We start from the raw sequence: 18,563 nt of genomic DNA, 5'->3' as shown, positions 1-18,563 counted from the left end.
TTGTATTTCCTTTGGGTGTATTAAAAGTAGAGTATAGTCTAAGAATTAGACCTCTACCCAAGGGGTCTTGCAAACAAATAGTTTCAAAATAGGTTGGTGGGTTTTTATGGTTATTTATTGATAAGGAGTTTGCAAAATGGAGGACCTGATTTATACGCATTGCGTCTCTATTTGGAGGATTGTATTTCTGTATAAATTCCAATCTTGGGAGAACTTTAACTTTATTGTCGACGGACCACAGATGTTTTAAAAGGGTGATTCCTCTTAGTCTCCACCAATTGAAGGCCCCTGGTTATAGTTGTGACGCCCTGGCCTATCTGGTCGTCACAGGGTATTGTGCAATCTGCCCTTCTGCACAGTATCCGCCCTCCTTGTTTACGGATCCTGGTCCTTTGGTGTTGCTAACAGCCTAGCCAATCAAAACCCTGGGAAACACTTCACACCATACCCACCAGACACACCATTGGGGGGCCTGAAGGGAATAGGGCCACCCACTTGGGGGGTTGGTATGGGGAGGTGGGAAGTGTCAAAAAGAGGAGAGTATGTAGTGACTCTTGAGAGGAGAGATCACTGGTGGGAGCTGGGCTCCTGGATCCTAGGTGGCAGATGTTGGTCTGGGCCTGGTAGGAGCTGGAACCCCGGTCGCAGGGGATCGTGTCAAGGGGCACGGATCTGCCAATGAGGGCAGCCGGCGGCCTTGAGCCATCTCCGGGCAGGGGCCAAGACACGACGGGATACGTGGACCCTAGGCCGGGAAGTAGCTTCACGCAGCCCGGTAATTTACCTGACGGGGGTGAAGCCTTCAAGATTCACCCCTCACCCGCTCCAAAATCGGGGTACTAGCGCACTGATGGGATAGGACTTTCCTACATACAGTCCAGAAAATCCCGAGCGTGAACCCTGAGAGCAAGCTCACTCCGTTAGCCATAAGGGTGAGCGGGACCCGACTAGTTCTAAGCTAGAGGGTCCAACAGTGACAAAACGGTGCCAAGGAAAAGGTAACGGGCCAACAAGTAACACCAAGGACACGAATCCCAACGTGCTCCCTTCTGGCTGCAGACTTACTCATAATTCTGGTTTACAAGCTGTCGATGTCATTATTCCTGGACTGAGCGAGTACGCAGAACACCCCTTTCCTCCCCAACGGCACTCCACAACTGTCCTCACCGGGCCCCGGGGCACAAACCCCCTACCCACGGAGGGGTTGAACACACCTTGCTGCCAAAACACCGCCACCAGGCCTCCCCAACAGCAGCGGTGGTACTCTATATCTTACCACGCACCGTGGGTGGCGTCACGAACGTTCCTAATCCCTTGTACATACTTCCCCCCACTCCTTTTAATTCGAGTGTCCGTGCGGACCCCCGGTTCCGGAGACCCCTTGAACCACCGCGGTTCCGGATCCAAGCGGCTCGGCCGCTGCTACGGGGGCGGTACATAGTCCTGACAGAAACATGGGATTGTTTAATAAGGATATTAAAGGAGATAGGTGGGACTGTAAATTGTAGCGGAATCTCAGTCTCCTCCAGAGGTGGAGAGAGTGGAGAGAGAAGGGAGCCCTTTGTGCCACATTTTTGGGAATTGGATCTGTGGACCAGAGCAGCACCGATAAGTAATATGGTGTTACAAGAGACTATTCTAAGCAAACTCATCTAGGACCATTGATTGTGGCAGATATAGTAGCCAGTTGAGCCACTTTATAGTGTAAAGCAAATTTTGGGAGAGAAAGCCCCCCCTATTCTTTTGTGGTAAAAAACAACGTGGACAGTTTTATTCTAGGTCTTTTGACTCTCCAGATAAAATTTGAGATCAACTTATGAATAGCTGAGAAAGTTTTTGTAGGGATCTCAATGGGGAGTGATCTAAATAAATAGAGGAACCTTGGCAGAGACACTATTTTTATTGAATGAATCCTTCCTAGCCAAGACAGTGATATCAGGGATCATCCAACCAAATCACCCCTCAGACCATTTAATTTATGTGTGGTTAAATTGATACCCAGGTATGTGATATAATAGTCTCTCCTGGTAAAACTATATTGCGCAGTGATGTTATTCTGGTCTTGGACGGGCATATTTATATATAGGGCCTCAGACTTGTCTACATTTACCCTAAAACCAGAAATCGCTTTGAATTTATGGAGCAGGTCAAATAAGTTTGGTAAAGAAGTTATTGGTTTAGATATTGAGAGTAGTAGGTCATCCGCAAAAAGACTGGCTTTGTAGGTTTCTGAGGGCATGTCAAATCCTTTAATGTCAGGGTGGTTCATAATTGCATCAGCTAGCGGCTCCATTGCTAGAACAAAGAGGGCTGGGGACAGTGGGAATCCCTGCCTGGTCCCTCTATGTATCTCAATGGGGTATGGCGTAGTGGCAGGTAGTTTTAAGTAGGCCGTAGGGAAATTATATAGGAGTTGTAGGGTTTTAATTAAGTTGCAGCTCAAGCCAAATTTATTTAGCATTTGAAAGAAATATGGCCAAGAAAAAGAGTCAAAGGTCTTTTCTAAATATAGAGCAAACATCAGGATAGGCTTTTTTTTGTATATTGGCCGAATGGATGATATTTAGATTTTTCCTAATATTGTCTGTGGCCTGTCTTGTGGGAATGAATCCAACTTGGTCTGGGTCTATCAATGAGGGGAGTAGCTTATTGATATGTTGTGCCAGTATGGACATAAAGATTTTGAGATCAATGTTTAAGAGAGATCGGTCAGTAATTTTTTGCCAATAGCGGGTCTTTTTTGGGTTTGGGGATGACAGTGATCTGAGCAGTGTAAAATTCTGGAGGCATCTGTTGACCCATGCGGAGGTGATTACAATAAGCTTTTATGTAGGGTATTAGGATTTCTTGAAATTTCTTTTAGTAGGCAGCCGTAATGCCATCTGGTCCCAGTGCCTTCCCGATCTTAAGATGTTTGATGACAGTGGCAATCTCTTCCTCTGTAATGTTCGTTTGGAGTTGTTGGGCGGTTATGGCCGTTAGTTTAGGGCTATGTGCATTCTGTAGAAGAGAGTTTAGAAGATCTGGGGGGGGGGGGAGGTATTGGGCTTGTATATAAATGTTGATAAAAGTCATGAAACCTAGAATAAATCTTGTCTGGATTAGATGTGGTCGCACCAGATCTGTCCCGTATTGCAAAAACTGTATTTATGGTTTCTCTTTGTCATAGTTTTCGGGCTAGCATTCTACTAAGTTTATTGGCTTGTTTGTAAAATGTGGCTTGTATCCACTTTATTGCTTATTCTGCTTTAGATGTTAGAGTAGCGTCCAGTTGTAATTTAATGTTAAGTATATGTTTGATGAGAAACATTGAGGGGGAAAACTGGTTCGCCATCTCTAATTGTATGCGATGTGTTTCTAATTTGGCTTGTAAAGCCGATCTTTCTTTTTAACATAGGCCAGTTTGATTAACTTACCCGTTATTACCTTTTTATGGGCTACCCATAGAGTTCCTGGGGATATATTCTCTGTGTTGTTGGTGGATAAATATTCTTCAAGCCCAGACTTAACCTGGTTGCTGATAAGTGAATCTGTGAGGAGGGATTCATTTAATCTCCATTTTATATAGCCGGTTGGTAGATATTTTAAATTGGAACATTGTGAGGACAGCATCATGATCCGACCATGCGGAAATTACATGACGGGAGAATAGCACTGCGAGCAGGGATATTGAGTTGGCAAGGATGAGGTCTATTCTAGAGTATGGTTTGTGTACCAGCGAATAGTAAGAATATCCCCTATTAGAGACGTTATTTTGCCTCCACATATCAGCGAGATTGGTGTATACTTAGAAAATTGTATAGTTTCCGTCTGTTCTGTCGGTTTTGTTAATGTCTGCCTTCCTATTAGCTCTACTGTCCAGGTTTGGGTCCAGAGTTAAATTAAAGTCACCACACCAGATTAGATGCTCAAATCGGTATTGTCTGGCCTTATTTATGATTTTCCTAAAGGTAGCTATTTGGCGGGAGGCTGGAAGATGAGAGCTTGTTTTTTGTAGGATGAGTTGTACTTTTAAGTTACCGTACACTATTCATTCTGCCCCATATTGTATTGGAAAATGGAAAAAAAAATCCAGGTGCAGTGAAATTGCAAAAAAACGTGCAATTCCACAATGGTTTTCTGGTGTTTTATTTACCATGTTCAATATTTGGTAAAACTGACCAGGCACTATGATTCTCCAGCTCAGTATAAGCACACAGATATCAAACATGTATAGTTGTTCTTTTTTTAAGTGGTGAAACAAAAATTAAAAAATTTTAAAAATGAAAAAATAATAATTTTGCTTTTGTTGCCATTTTCCGAGACACATAATATGTTTTGTACCCTTAACTGATGTTTTTCCTCATACCATTTTGGGGTAGATGCAATGTTTTGGTAAAGAAGAAAAAAAGAATACAAAAACAATATGCCCGCCTTATAATATATGTGATTTATTGATAATGCAAAAGGTACTCACAGCACACAATTAAAAGCAATTAAAATACATTCAAGCAATGCTAAGCATCCAAATTCCCTATAGGTAAATACATAAGGATATGATTATTAGCTAATTCATTGCATGAAAAATACACCAATGCTGTCTAATATACAGTGGAACCTTGGATTACGAGCATAATTGGTTCTGGTAGTGTGCTCTTAAACCAAGTTACTCTTATATCAAAGCAAATTTTCCCATAGGAAATAATTGAAACACAGACAATTCGTTCTACAATCCAAAAATATTTACTGTATTTATAGAAACTTATTACATTAATACAATATAATGTACTGTATTCATATAAAATTATTACAGTACATTAATACTAAATACTGTACAGTAAAAAAACCTATTAAACAAATTAAACTGTACGTTAGCTTACAATACAATTGTTAGTGTGTGAGACGTACAGTACAAGCAATGTGCGGTACTGGTTACCAGAAAGAAAGTACAATACTGTATCCACAAATGCAAATTGATAGACATGCTGTATAGTATATACTGTACTGTACAATGGTATACTGTGTACAGTATACAGTACATATGTTTAGAAAGTTCCCTCCAGAGCGTGTCAGAGCGTGGTGAAAGGACAGAACCGCAAGTGTGCACGGTGAGTATTTGCTCTTATTGCAAAGCATTGCTCTTAAACCAAGCTTCAAATTTTAAGAATGTTTTGCTTTTCTTGCAAAATGCTCTCAATCCAAGTTACTCTTAATCCAAGGTTCCACTGTATAGAGAAATATGATGCCACCTGGTGGCTACTTCCGTACTAACGTAGCAGAAAGGATGTAAGAATATACTGACCGCATCATAAGGGTGAATTAATACAGTATATCACCAGAAATAATAGTATCAATACAATTAACTGACTATGTAACATCAATCCAAAAAGTATCAGGGCAAATAATCATTAGATAGTCACCAGAATAATATAGATAACAAAGTAAAAAAGCATAACGAAGGTAATGTGTATAGATTATATCATATGCAGAATGCTACAAAGGTATCCAATAGTCAATATGCAGTCTATAAATAATAACCCATCCGGATCAAGCATATGAAAATACAATGATATAGAAGCGGAGGTTAGAACAGAGGACACAAAGCATTACCAAACTCAACCCAACCATGTTTTGATCGCCTTTTATTGCATTTTATTGGAATGTTGCTGCAACAAAAAAAAAATTGTTTTGATTTTCTTTCTCTCGTTACTCCGTTTACCGATCAGATTAATTTATTTTATACTTTAATAGATCGGACATTTCTAAATGCGGCAGTAGCAAATATGTTTTTTTCTCCAGTCACCCTTCACAACAGCACCACAGAAGGTTACCTGTTCGCGCTAATAGTGATTGGAAACACAAAGAGGTTAAATAACCCCTCCCAGCCTTGCATCTCCAGTGTTTTATCCTGTCCCTATGGGGTATGAGAGGTTATCCTGTGGTGTTCTGTGGCCGGTGAGACAAATGCTGCCAAAATACCTTAACCGGGCAGCGGAGGTCATGGCCAAGGCTCTCCTCCTCCTTTGCTGCTTCCATCTCCTTGGTTTTGGGACCTCCCCATTCTTCCTGTGCCTTGTTGCAAGGTAAAGCAGAATGGGTTCCATGCCGGGGGCCTCCTTGAACTCCCCGGCATCTCCTCCTCTCTCCGCAGTATTTGTGTGCGCGCACGCACTGAAAGTGATGTCAGTGGCGCGTCTCTTTTAAGTGTCACTTTCATTTTGCGTTCCACTGTGGAAATCACACACCTGCAGCATGGATCCTCACAGTGCTACTGGCGAAGCACAGCAGGTTCAGGACCTATCCTTCTTGACCCAGGAGGAGGAGTCCACAGGTGTGGACACTGTGCTGAGGACTCAGCACTTTTATATAAGTGCCTGACCAGAAGACACCTCCAGTTAGGCTGGAAACACATCTATGCGAGTAAAATCGGTCCGACTGGGCTGAAAAAAACTCGGCTGATTTTAGTTCACGTTAGGTCCGAGTGCAGCGCAAGTGCGATGCTTTTTCTGAATAAATTAATGATTTTACTAGCATGTGTAATGCGTGTGTAATGCGTGTGTAATGCGTATTTTTTACTATGTCATCTGCCATTCAGCTCTGCTACATGGCCGCTGACAGCAGACACAGACAGCCATGTAGCAGAGCTGAATGGCAGATGACAGCAGACACAGAAAGAGCCGCACGATCAGAATGAACTCTGGTTAACTTCACCCGACTTCATTGTCATGCTGCGGCTCTGTCTGTGCCGTGTCCTGATTAGCAGTCACCTGTGAAGGGCTCACCGGTGACCGCTAATCCCCTGAGTGACTGAAGTTAGCAGCCCTCTCTCATACTCACCGTTCCCCGATCTCCGGTGCGGCGCTGCACGGCATTCACACTGCTGCGGCGGCTTTTACTATTTTGAAAAAGCCGGCCGCTCATTAAACAATCTCGTATTCCCTGCTTTACCCGCCCACAGGTGCCTATGATTGGTTGCAGTGAGACACGCCCCCACGCAGAGTGACAGGTGTCTCACTGCACCCAATCACAGCAGCCGGTGGCCGGGTCTATACTGTGCAGTGAAATAAATAATTAAATAATTAAAAAAAACGTCGTGCGGTTCCCCCCCAATTTTAATACCAGCCAGATAAAGCCATACGGCTGAAGGCTGGTATTCTCAGGATGGGGAGCTCCACGTTATGGGGAGCCTCCCAGCCTAACAATATCAGTCAGCAGCCGCCCAGAATTGCCGCATACATTAGATGTGACAGTTCTGGGACTGTACCCGGCTCTTCCCGATTTGTCCTGGTGCGTTGGCAAATCGGGGTAACAAGGAGTTAATGGCAGCCCATAGCTGCCACAAAATCCTAGATTAATCATGTCAGGCGTCTCCACGAGATACATTCCATGATTAATCTTTAAGTTACAGTAAATAAACACACACACACGAAAAAATCCTTTATTAGAAATAAAAAACACTAACAAATTCCCTGGTTCACCAATTTAATAAGCCCCAAAAAGCCCTCCATGTTCGGCATAATCCAGGATGGTCCAGCGTTGGTTCCAGCTCTGCTGCATGAAGGTGACCGGAGCTGCAGAAGACACTGCCGCTCCTGTCAGCTCCATGCAGCAACTGAGGTGAGTATCGCGATCAGCTGAGCTGTCACTGAGGTTACCCGTGGCCACCGCTGGATTCTCCAACAGTGACAGCGGGTAACCTCAGTGACAGCTCAGCTGATCGTGCTACTCACCTCAGTTGCTGCATGGAGCTGACAGGAGCGGCAGTGTCTTCTGCAGCTCCGGTCACCTTCATGCAGCAGAGCTGGAAGCGACGCTGGACAATCCTGGATTACGCCGGACATGGAGGGCTTTTTGGGGCTTATTAAATTGGTGAACCAGGGGATTTGTTAGTGTTTTTTATTTCTAATAAAGGATTTTTTCGGGTGTGTGTGTTTATTTACTGTAACTTAAAGATTAATCATGGAAGGTATCTCGTGGAGACGCCTGACATGATTAATCTAGGATTTAGTGGCAGCTATGGGCTGCCATTAACTCCTTATTACCCCGATTTGCCAACGCACCAGGGCAAATCGGGAAGAGCCGGGTACAGTCCCAGAACTGTCGCATCTAATGTATGCGGCTATTCTAGGTGGCTGCTGACTGATATTGTTAGGCTGGGAGGCTCCCCATAATGTGGAGCTCCCCATCCTGAGAATACCAGCCTTCAGCCGTATGGCTTTATCTGGCTGGTATTAAAATTGGGGGGGACCGCACGCCGTTTTTTTTTATTATTTAATTATTTATTTCACTGCAGAGTATAGACCCGCCCACCGGCTGATGTGATTGGGTGCAGTGAGAAACCTGTCACTCTGCGTGGGGGCGTGTCTCACTGCAACCAATCATAGGCGCCTGTGGGCGGGTAAAGCAGGGAATACGAGATTGTTTAATGAGCGGCCTGCTTTTTCAAAATAGTAAAAGCCGCCGCAGCAGTGTGAATGCCGTGCAGCACCGCGCCGGGGATCGGGGAACGGTGAGTATGAGATAGGAGGGGAAAATGACCGACAGACTGTGAGAGAGGGACAGAGATAGTGACGGACCGACAGAGAGAGAATAGAGACCGAGAGGGAGAGACCGACTGACGAAGAATAGTGATTGACAGACATTGTGGGACATCACTCGTTTCCAGTGTTTTAGGAAACATGCGAGAAATGTATTTAGAAAATCGGATGTCACTAGGATGGTGTGAGTGCCGTCCCGTGACATCCGATTTTTTACACGCTCCCATAGACTTGCATTGGAGAGACTCGCAGTAGAAACTCGCAAAAAAGCAGCATGCTGCGATTTTTTTCTCAGTCCAATTTGGACTGAGAAAAAAAATTGCAAATGCGAGCTGAATCATTCACTAACATGTGTCAGATTCCAATGCGAGTTTTTCTCGCATTGCTCTACTGCGAGAAACTCGCAAGTGAGAAGCAGCCCTTAGGACAACTCTGCATGTATGAAGGGTGATTGGTTTTCCCACTCTGCTTCTGCAGAACCCAGCGCTATCCCTGGATCAGTAAGTGTTCTGAAATGTATGCATGTATGGATGCTTAAGTATGAATTCTCTCCTGCCCTTGGGGCAGGTTCTTATAAGGTTTTCTTCCCCCTCCTTTTAAGGAGACAAGATTCATGCAACCAGAAAGAAGAAAGTTCCCAGACATACCGTATTTTTCGCTTTATAAGACGCACCGGAATATAAGACGCACCCCAAACTTAGACATAAAAAAAGGTAAAAAAAAGAAAAATGGGGTCCGTCTTATACTCCGATGTTCTCTTACCGGAGGGGGGCAGCAGTGGTGGTGAAGCGGGGTCACAGGAGGCACAGGTTGTGCTGGCAGGCGCGGCAGGTCAGTGGCAGCGGGGTCCGTGGTTGCAGGTGCCGTGGCGTCCGTGGTTGCAGGCGCGGTGGTGTCCGCGGTGGCAGGATCCGTGGGGTCCGTGGTGGCGGCAGCAGCCGTGGCATGAGAGCCGTGCAGCAGGCCGGTGCAGTGAGTGTCCGCGGTCCCGGTTCAGTGGTGGCAGCGGCGGCGGCGGCGGCTCAGTGGTGGGAGCGGCGGCAACTGCTCAGTGGTGGCAGCGGCAGGGACTGCTCAGTGGTGGCGTGTGTCCGCGGTCCCGGTTCAGTGGTGGCAGCGGCGGCGGCGGCGGCGGCTCAGTGGTGGGAGCGGCGGCGACGGCTCAGTGGTGGAGTGTGTCCGCGGTCCCGATTCAAGTAATGGCGCCCGGAGCGACGCATGCGCAGATGGAGCTCTCATCCAAGGGCTCCATCTGCGCACGCGCTGACTCCCGGAGCAGCGCGTGCGCAGATGGAGCTCTCATCCAAGAGCTCCACCGGCGCCATCATTTGAAAGTGGGACCGCGGACAACTGGTAAGCTGCACAGCCGCCCGCCCCGCATGCACAGAGTGGCAGCCAGCAGGCTGCCCGCCCACTCTGCGTACAAGCCGCCGGGTACCTGTGCTTGCGTGCGGTGGCAGCCGGGTACCCATGGCTGTGTGCGGGCGGCAGATGGGTGACTGTGTGAGGGCGGCAGCCGGGTACCTGCACGGTCACCCGACTGCCGCTCGCACACAGCACCCGGCTGCCGCCCGCACACAGCCATGGGTACCCGTCTGCCACCGCATGCAAGCACAGGTACCTGGCTGCCGACCCCACACAGCACCCGCTGCCGCCCGCACACAGCCACGGGTACCCGGCTGCCGCTGCATGCAAGTACAGGTACCCGGCCGCTTGCATGCAGCCACAGGCACCCGCCCGATCGCTTCAGACAGGACCCCCCCCCCCCCCCGCTACCGCTTTATAAGACGCACCCCCCATTTTCCTCCCAAAATTTGGGGAGGAAAAGTGCGTCTTATAAAGCGAAAAATGTGCTGTATGTTCCAAAATGCTCCCATCCCTGTACTGACAATATCATTAGAGAACTACCATCCCTAATTGACGAAATTAAAGTCCTTGTACGCCAGGAGGTCCAATCACCTCTAGCATTCTCCTTGTCACTGCCCTCAGTAACCACAATATCAAAAAAGAAGAAAATTGATCTAATAGAATAGTTGGTTTTGGACTCTATGAAAGGTCCATATTCAATCCCTGAAAGGTTACTAGACAAGGAGGACTTAATTTCAGTTTCAGACATGGGCCTAGACAGCAAGAAATATTCTTTTTCGACTGAAGATATGGAGGAGCTATTGCGAGCAATACGAAATACTTTGGAAGTTGAGTGTTCGGTAGACTTAAGGGTGCTTTACATGCTGCGACATCGCTAACGATATATCGTCTGGGTCACGTCGTTAGTGACGCACATCCGGCGCCGTTAGCGACATCGCAGCGTGTGACACCAAGGAGCGACAATCAACAATCGCAAAAACGTCAAAAATCGTTGATTGTTGACACGTCGCTCTTTTTCTAAATATCGCTGGTGGTGCATGCCGCTGGTTGTTTGTCGTTCCTGTGGCGTCACACATCGCTATGTGTGACACTGCAGGAACGACGAACATCTCCTTACCTGCGTCCACCGGCAATGAGGTAGGAAGGAGGTGGGCGGGATATTTCGCCCGCTCATCTCCGCCCCTCCTCTGCTATTGGGCGGCCGCTTAGTGATGCCGCAGTGACGTCGCTATGACGCCGAATGCACCTCCCCCTTGAAGGAGGGATTGTTCGGTGGTCACAGCGACGTCGCTGAAAAGGTATGTGCGTGTGACGCTGCCGTAGCGATAATGTTCGCTACGGCAGCAATAACCAAATGTCGCACGAACAATGGGGGTGTGTGCTATCCCGCACGACATCGCTAGCTATAGCGATGTCACGGCGTGTAAAGCACCCTTTAGAGCCAAAAAGAGAATGGGTTTTCCTTTCCATGAAAACATCCAGAACCTAATCCTCCAGGAGTGGGACACTCAAGAAAAGCATCTAGGAGTCCAGATTGAACTGAGACACCGATTCCCACTGGATGAGGAATCCTCTAAATGTTGCGAGATCCTGAAGGTTGATATTCAGGTCGCCAGAGTAGCTATAAGAACGACTGCCATTTGAAGAGTCTTTTCAACATAAACATCCAATAGACTGCAAAATGGAGTCTACTGGAAAAAATCCTGAGAAATATCATTAGTCCTATGTAAAACAAATGTGGCCTCTACATGTGTAGGCACGTGTTTATTCAGATAGTTGGGCCAGTTTGAGGAACATCTCCCCCAAGGCACACCCAGAGAATACCTAATTGCCTCCCTTCTCCAAAAAGCTACTAGCTTCCTGGCAGATGCCTTGGCCAAATGAGTCCGAATGGCAGCAAAAGTAGCAGTATTATCGAATTCTACAAGAAGGGCTCTCTGGCTCAAATTATGGAGTGGAGCCGTAACATCCAAAATTAAGCTCTGGTCCATCTCCTTTCAGGGAGAGTACGTTTGAGAGTACAGCCAGCTGTAGATGAACTACTGTAAAAGGTGACTGATAAGAAAAATCTCTACTGGAACAGAAAAAAAAAATAAATATGTTTTTTCATACCCCGCAGAACCAACCTCCACATTATAGAGATAAGGGGAAAATTAGACACTGGAGTTACCCAAAAGGTGGGAGAGACAGACACATTTTTGTAACTCAAAACCAACATCAAGACAAAGAATGATGCCAGCATGGTAGGAGGCTATATCTCAAAATTTCTTTCCAAATGGTAAATGATATCCCCCAGCTAGTGAGTTCTGAATACCATCTGAGAAGGTCTGAAGATCGACTTTGCATCCTATCATCCACAGCGTCTAAAGGGTGCTTTACACGCTGCGACATCGCTAGCGATTGCTAGCGATGTCGAGCGCGATAGCACCTGTCCCCGTCGTTTGTGTGATATTTGGTGCTCACTGCCGTAGCAAACACTATTGCTACAGCAGCGTCACATGCACATACCTTGTCAGCGACGTCGCTGTGACTGCCGAACAATCCCTCCCTCAAGGGGGAGGTGCGATCAGCGTCATAGCGACGTCACTACGGCGTCACTAAGCGGCCGGCCAATAGAAGCGGAGGGGCGGAGATGAGCAGGACGTAACATCCCGCCCACCTTCTTCCTTCCGCATTGCCGGTGGACGCAGGTAAGGAGATGTGCATCGTTCCTGCGGCGTCACACATAGCGATGTGTGATGCCACAGGAACGACGAACAACATCGTAGCAGCAACGATATTAAGGAAAGGAGCGACGTGTCAACGATCACCATTTTTGAACGATGCGATGTCGCTACCAGCGCTGGATGTGCGTCACTAGCGACGTGACCCCGACGATATATCGGTAGCGATGTCGCAGCGTGTAAAACACCCTTAAGAGTCACCTCCCTTGCAACCTAGAGGTCACAAGACCTACTCATATAAGGTCTCCAGGAACTCCAGATGTCAGAGGTAATATCCCCAGTTCCAGAAGCAGAGATTGGGAAATTCATATCTCTTCTTGGTAAAGAAAAAAACAAACAACGGCTCTCACCGGATCATAATAAATCTAAAACCGCTGAATCAACACATAACCTACAGATAGTTCAAGATGGAGTCACTCAAATTCACAATTCCACTGATTAGGCAGAACTTTGCTCACAGTCATGGAACATCATTCTACAGGACCGTTTGCCCTCTCCCTAAGCCTCCTGATGCACATTTGCATAGGAAAGGGGAAACGTGTTGACCCGAGGCCAGGCAGGGTTAGAGACCTGCATCTTCACAGGGAAGTGATGATTAATTTCTCCTTACTATCTCATGTTATTTTTTTCTTTGCCATGAACTTTGGGATTCATTGAAATTTTATTCTTCCCTTAGTTTTCTGTTCATGGGATATTTTAGTAAAATGGTAGCAGCCTATAGAATCCTGCGGGTTGTAACTACTTTGAGCATTGCTGGTCATTGTGGTACATCTCCCTCATACTGAGGGGCTGTTAATCTTCCAACTGACTATAAATGTGTGTACCAGGGGTGCTTGCTGACCCATTGTGCAGGTTGATATTGTGTTTCCTCCTCAAGTTTTGTACGTCTCATTTAACAGTGTTCTTTTTTTATCAGCTGAGTCAGGACTAGTTTGAAATGGTATAGGGTAGGGCCGTCCTGTCAATCCTGTGACGTAGCCCTCTCTGTGATCAAATTTCATTATATATACACATCTCTTGGACAGTTTTGAGATTTACATAGCCCTTTGGTGACTTTCATTCTTTCCTCATTAGTGTGGTCCCTTGTATAGGGGATAGGGAAAAGGGATAGCAGACGTGGAACAGGGGCGCCCTAAAACTTAAGGCGTCATACCCTCTGTTGTCAGGTAGGGGTAAATTTCCCCTAAGGTCTGCCAGATCCCCCTTCACTTATTATTTTTCCTTTTTCCCTTTTGGTCATCCTGACCCTGTGCTGATTTTTACATTTTGTTTGTGTAGTTTGGGTGTAAATTTTAATGCATCATTAATAAAGTGTTTGTATTGGGGATTTGAGGTTACTTGTTAATTCGTGTTGGCTACAATTGATCTAAGAGATAATCAGATTCCCATCCACCAGTTTCACAGGAAGTTCTTGAGATTTGCAGTATCTCGAAACCACTAGATCCTCCACTTTCAGTTAAACGTACTTCCATTTAGACTCTCCTAAGCACCTCGTGTGTTCACCAAAGTTGTGGCAGTTATCAGAAAATAAAACATGTGTCATTCCTTATCTTTACGACTTCCTGATTATTGCTCCTTCAGCCCCAGTGCTCCAACAACACATGCAAAAATTCTTTGAGGTCCTGGAGAATTTGAGGTAGATACTAAATCCTCAGAAATCAAACTTGGACCTCTCCAGAAGGAAGAAGTTTTTCGGCATCTTGCTAGATTCCAACAAGCAAACCCTGTGGGCGTGCTACCATGCTAAGAGGGCGGACTAGTCGGGGGAAATGACACCCTTGCGACTAGTCCCTGCACTCATTAACATATCATAAAGAATCTTTGGAAATACTTTTTCTACATAGCCCTTTATCTATGCTACTAAATACAGGGACTGTTAGGCAAAGATTAGAAACGTGCACCCAGAACTGTTCGTGGTTCTGGGTGCAAATTGGACCTGACAGGTTCCCTTTAAAAAAAAGTAATACATAAGCACAATATGTACTACACCTGACCAGTACAAGCGCTCATACAAACTGGTCCAAGTGCTGTTAGTTTTTTCCACAGGCAGACAAAAGTAAACATGTTAAAGGAAACCTGTCACCAGTTTTTTCTTACATTACTGCCAGCACTTTTAACACGGCTTTTACAGAATCCTAGTAAGCTGTATATATGTCCCCAAGCCCCTCTGCATAGCACAAAAAAGAGTTTGTTTTTTTTGGGTTATTTTTTTTTTTTTTTTTTTAATACCCATAGCCGGCGATCCAGCCCGATGGGCGTCTCTGGTCTTGATCTGGTGCCTCTTCATTTCCTATAATAGCCATGGTCTCTCTCTACTTCATATGGATGATGTGTCCTACGTCATCCACACAGTGTTTCCCAATCACGCTCCAGCACAGGTGTACTTCTCTCTGCTCTGCCGAGGGCTGGGTAAGGCCAAAGAACGCCAGTTGCCCAGAAGTAAAGCCGGCACATTCACACTACAATACTTTACTCTGCCCGATGATGATGGTGATTGTAGGAAGAGAAGAGGCGCCGGATCAAGACCACAGACGCCAATTGTAGCAGACCGGGTTTAATAAAAGCTCTTTTTTTGTACTGTGCAGAGGGACTTGCGAATAAATACAACTTACTAGGATACTGTAAAAGAAGCCTTAAAGGTGGTGGCTGTACTTAATATTAGTATAATCTTATGACAGGTTCCCTTTAAGGATGGGCCGCTACTCATGGGCCACTCCTGTGTGTTTGCCCCCCCCAGGCCAAATTTTCCCAGCCAGCCCCTGGCTATATTATTCGGATCTCCACAAGTGGAACTTGGCTGCCTGGCTATTGAAGCCACAATCCTGAGAGCTAGAGGTCTCTCAAATAGTGTGATAATAACTCTTCAAATAAGCAGAAAACGTGTAACAAAGGCCATATATGGTAAAATATGGAAGAAGTTCATTTCTTGGTGTAAGCCCAATCCTCCAGATCCATTTAATCCTATCACCACTCAAGTCTTAGATTTTTCACAGAATGAACTAGCAAAAGGCCTCAAACTTAGTACGCTCAAGGTCTAGGTTTCGGCCCTAGGTTCCTTCTTTGGCCAAAATCTCGCAAGTCATCATTGGATTAAAAGGTTCATGACTTTGACTGTCAGACTCTGAGCTAGACAGACAACCTGGTTATTCCCTGTTATCTAAATACTGTCCTTTAATGGGTTGACACAGCGTCCCTTTGAACCGGTTACCTCTTCAGTCTTCGGACTCAAAGACATTATCATGGAAAACTGCCCTCTTGGTTGCAATAACTACAGCTAAAAGAGTGAGCGAACTTCATGTTTTGTCCATAAGAGAACCCTACTTGAAAATTCTGGAGGATAAAAATGTTTTTTTGTCTTGACCCATCATTTTTTCCTAAGGTGGTCACAGAATTCCACATGTCTCAGGATATCGTTCTATCCTCCTTCTGTCAAAATCAATCTAATGCTAAAGAAGTGAAATTCCATTCCTCGAATGTACATAGAGCAGTACTAAGTTACCTCAAACAAACAAATCCCTTGCGGAAAGACCAGACTCTCTTCATCCAATTCACTGGTCAAAATAAGGGCAAGAAGCTGTCAAAAATACAATTGCCAACTGGATCAGAAGGGCAATCTGCAAAACATACAAGAACCAAAATCTGTTTCCATAAGAAAGGGTGTAGGGTGACTGGATAAAATAGAAGTTGTCTCACTGGTAATTCAGTTTCTAGGCACCCTCCATGACAGAACGGATATTCCCTCCCTATCTTATGTTTATTATGCATTTTAATAGCTTATTTCATAAATAAAAGACTTAAACCATTCATGCCGGTGTGATAACTTGGAAAAATACTGTAGATGGGAGGTTGGGAGGGGCTATTTAACCTCCTTGTGTTTCCTGTCCCTATTAGGGCAGAGAGTTAACCTCCTGTGGTGCTGTCATGGAGTACATGCCGTGATACACGGATGTCTGAATTCAGCATAGGCATTAGCCATTTACAGTCTTCAATTTATTTATTTATTTTTTTCACGGAACCTTAAAAATTAAGTTTAGGAAGGCCAGCAACACACAAAACACAAGCCCCAGCCACTCTACCACACACAACCTATGTGACAAGAAGAGAATTAGAGATACGCTGTGTAACAGCCAGTGGAAGCGGTGGGGATTAGTTGTTGCCCAGAGGCCGCTCACCTGATGGGGTTGTGCACCCTTGCACAACCCAGGTAAAGGTGAGGATAGATCCAGAGGGAGAACGCTGGAGAGGGGACCCTCTGCAAAGCCTCGAGCCAGCGTGGAGTGATTCTTCCGGGTAGGTTACGTGATTCCGCGCGACCGGAAGTGCGTCACCGCAGGTCCTATGTCAGCCAGGGGATCCTGGTAACCCAGCAACCGTAGGTCCTGGTGTTTAATGAATAAGCCTCCGCTCCCAGAGCTTGCTCCTGCCGTTGATCCCTCACAGGGATAGTACAAATGGAGAGCAAGGTGGCGGTCAGACAGGAGCGCTAGGAAGCAGGAGTCCTCCTGCTTCCTAGCGCTCCTATCTGACCGCCACCTTGCTACACACAAGCTATGGGCTTCTTTCAATGACCATCATGACTTAAAGAATGCCACTAGCACCCCCCAACAGCTGTTCCATGACAATATCTACAATGGATATAAAAAAAATTAAAAAAAATCTACAAATACCTATAAAAATGCCAGTTTTTTTGTCATAGAAAAAAGTCCTACTAATTAATTTTTTAACCCCTTAACAACCAATGACGGGCATAGTATGTCATAAGTCTGTGTCAGTTCCTGCATGATGATGTCCTATATCAGTCATGAACTTGAACTGTCACTCTGTATTAACACACAGTGACAGGTCCATGGCTGTAGCAGTCACCAACAGCTGACCGGGCAGCTACTAATGCCGGAATCATTAACAGTTGTCACCGCTCTATGATCATTGTGATTGCGTAGCCATTCTGACTAACCAGTCACAGCATGTAATTATTAAAAAACCACAGCACTGCACCGCACAATCACCGCTGGGAGCTCAGTTTAGCTGACAACTCCTACGGTAACAGCCTAGATCAATGACAGCATCACCCCAGGCTAATTAATATTCCAATTGCCATAACTGCGTCATTTAGATGGTTGTGAGGGGAAGTAATCTCCCTCTCTCACCCCATCGGCACCCTCTGTGATGCAATCACAGAGAGCAAATGATGCCACGGCACACAGTTGCAAAACTGACCTGCTGGTATGCCAGGTATGGTGGCCTGTTAGAGCCAGCTAAGACTATAGTCTAACAGGCTTTAGGCTTGTGTAATGTGACTGGTCTAATGCAATGCATTAGACAATATTTTTGTGCTAAATGCAAAATGTGATGTGCGGCAGAAAACACCATCCCCACCCTTAAACATGGTGGTGGCAACATCATGCCGTGGGGATGCTTTTCTTCAGCAGGGAAAGGAAAGCTGGTTAGAGTTGATGGGAAGAAAGATGGAGCTAAATACAAGGCAATCCTGGAGAAAAAGCTTAAGGAGGTTGCAAAAGATTTGAGACTGTAGCAATAGTTCACATTCCAGCAGGTAACAACCCTAAACATACTTCCAGAGCTACAATGGATGGTTTAGATCAAAGTAGATCATGGTTTAGATCATGTGTGTGAATGGCTCAGTCACAGTACAGACCTAAATCCTTTTGAGAATCTATGACAAGACTTGAATTTTGCTGTTCACTGTATATGTTTGCAATCATGTTTTACACTGACATACTACACATGCACCAAAACGAAACAAAGCACAAAATGTGATCCAGGTCACTGATACAAATTGGTCTGTTATTCTGCCCCTACATGAAAAAAAAACAACAGATGTGTGAAATTGGCCTAAGGCAATATTTGACCTATTAAGAAGGGTCCAACATGACCAGGGATATTAGCCAACTTCTTTGCATTTTCATTCTTTCCTGTAGTAGGAGGGCTGTAATTT

This window comes from Anomaloglossus baeobatrachus, chromosome 1, assembly GCF_048569485.1.
Source record: "Anomaloglossus baeobatrachus isolate aAnoBae1 chromosome 1, aAnoBae1.hap1, whole genome shotgun sequence".
In the NCBI taxonomy this organism is placed as follows: Eukaryota; Metazoa; Chordata; class Amphibia; order Anura; family Aromobatidae; genus Anomaloglossus; species Anomaloglossus baeobatrachus.
Note: the sequence above shows the minus strand (reverse complement) of the source record.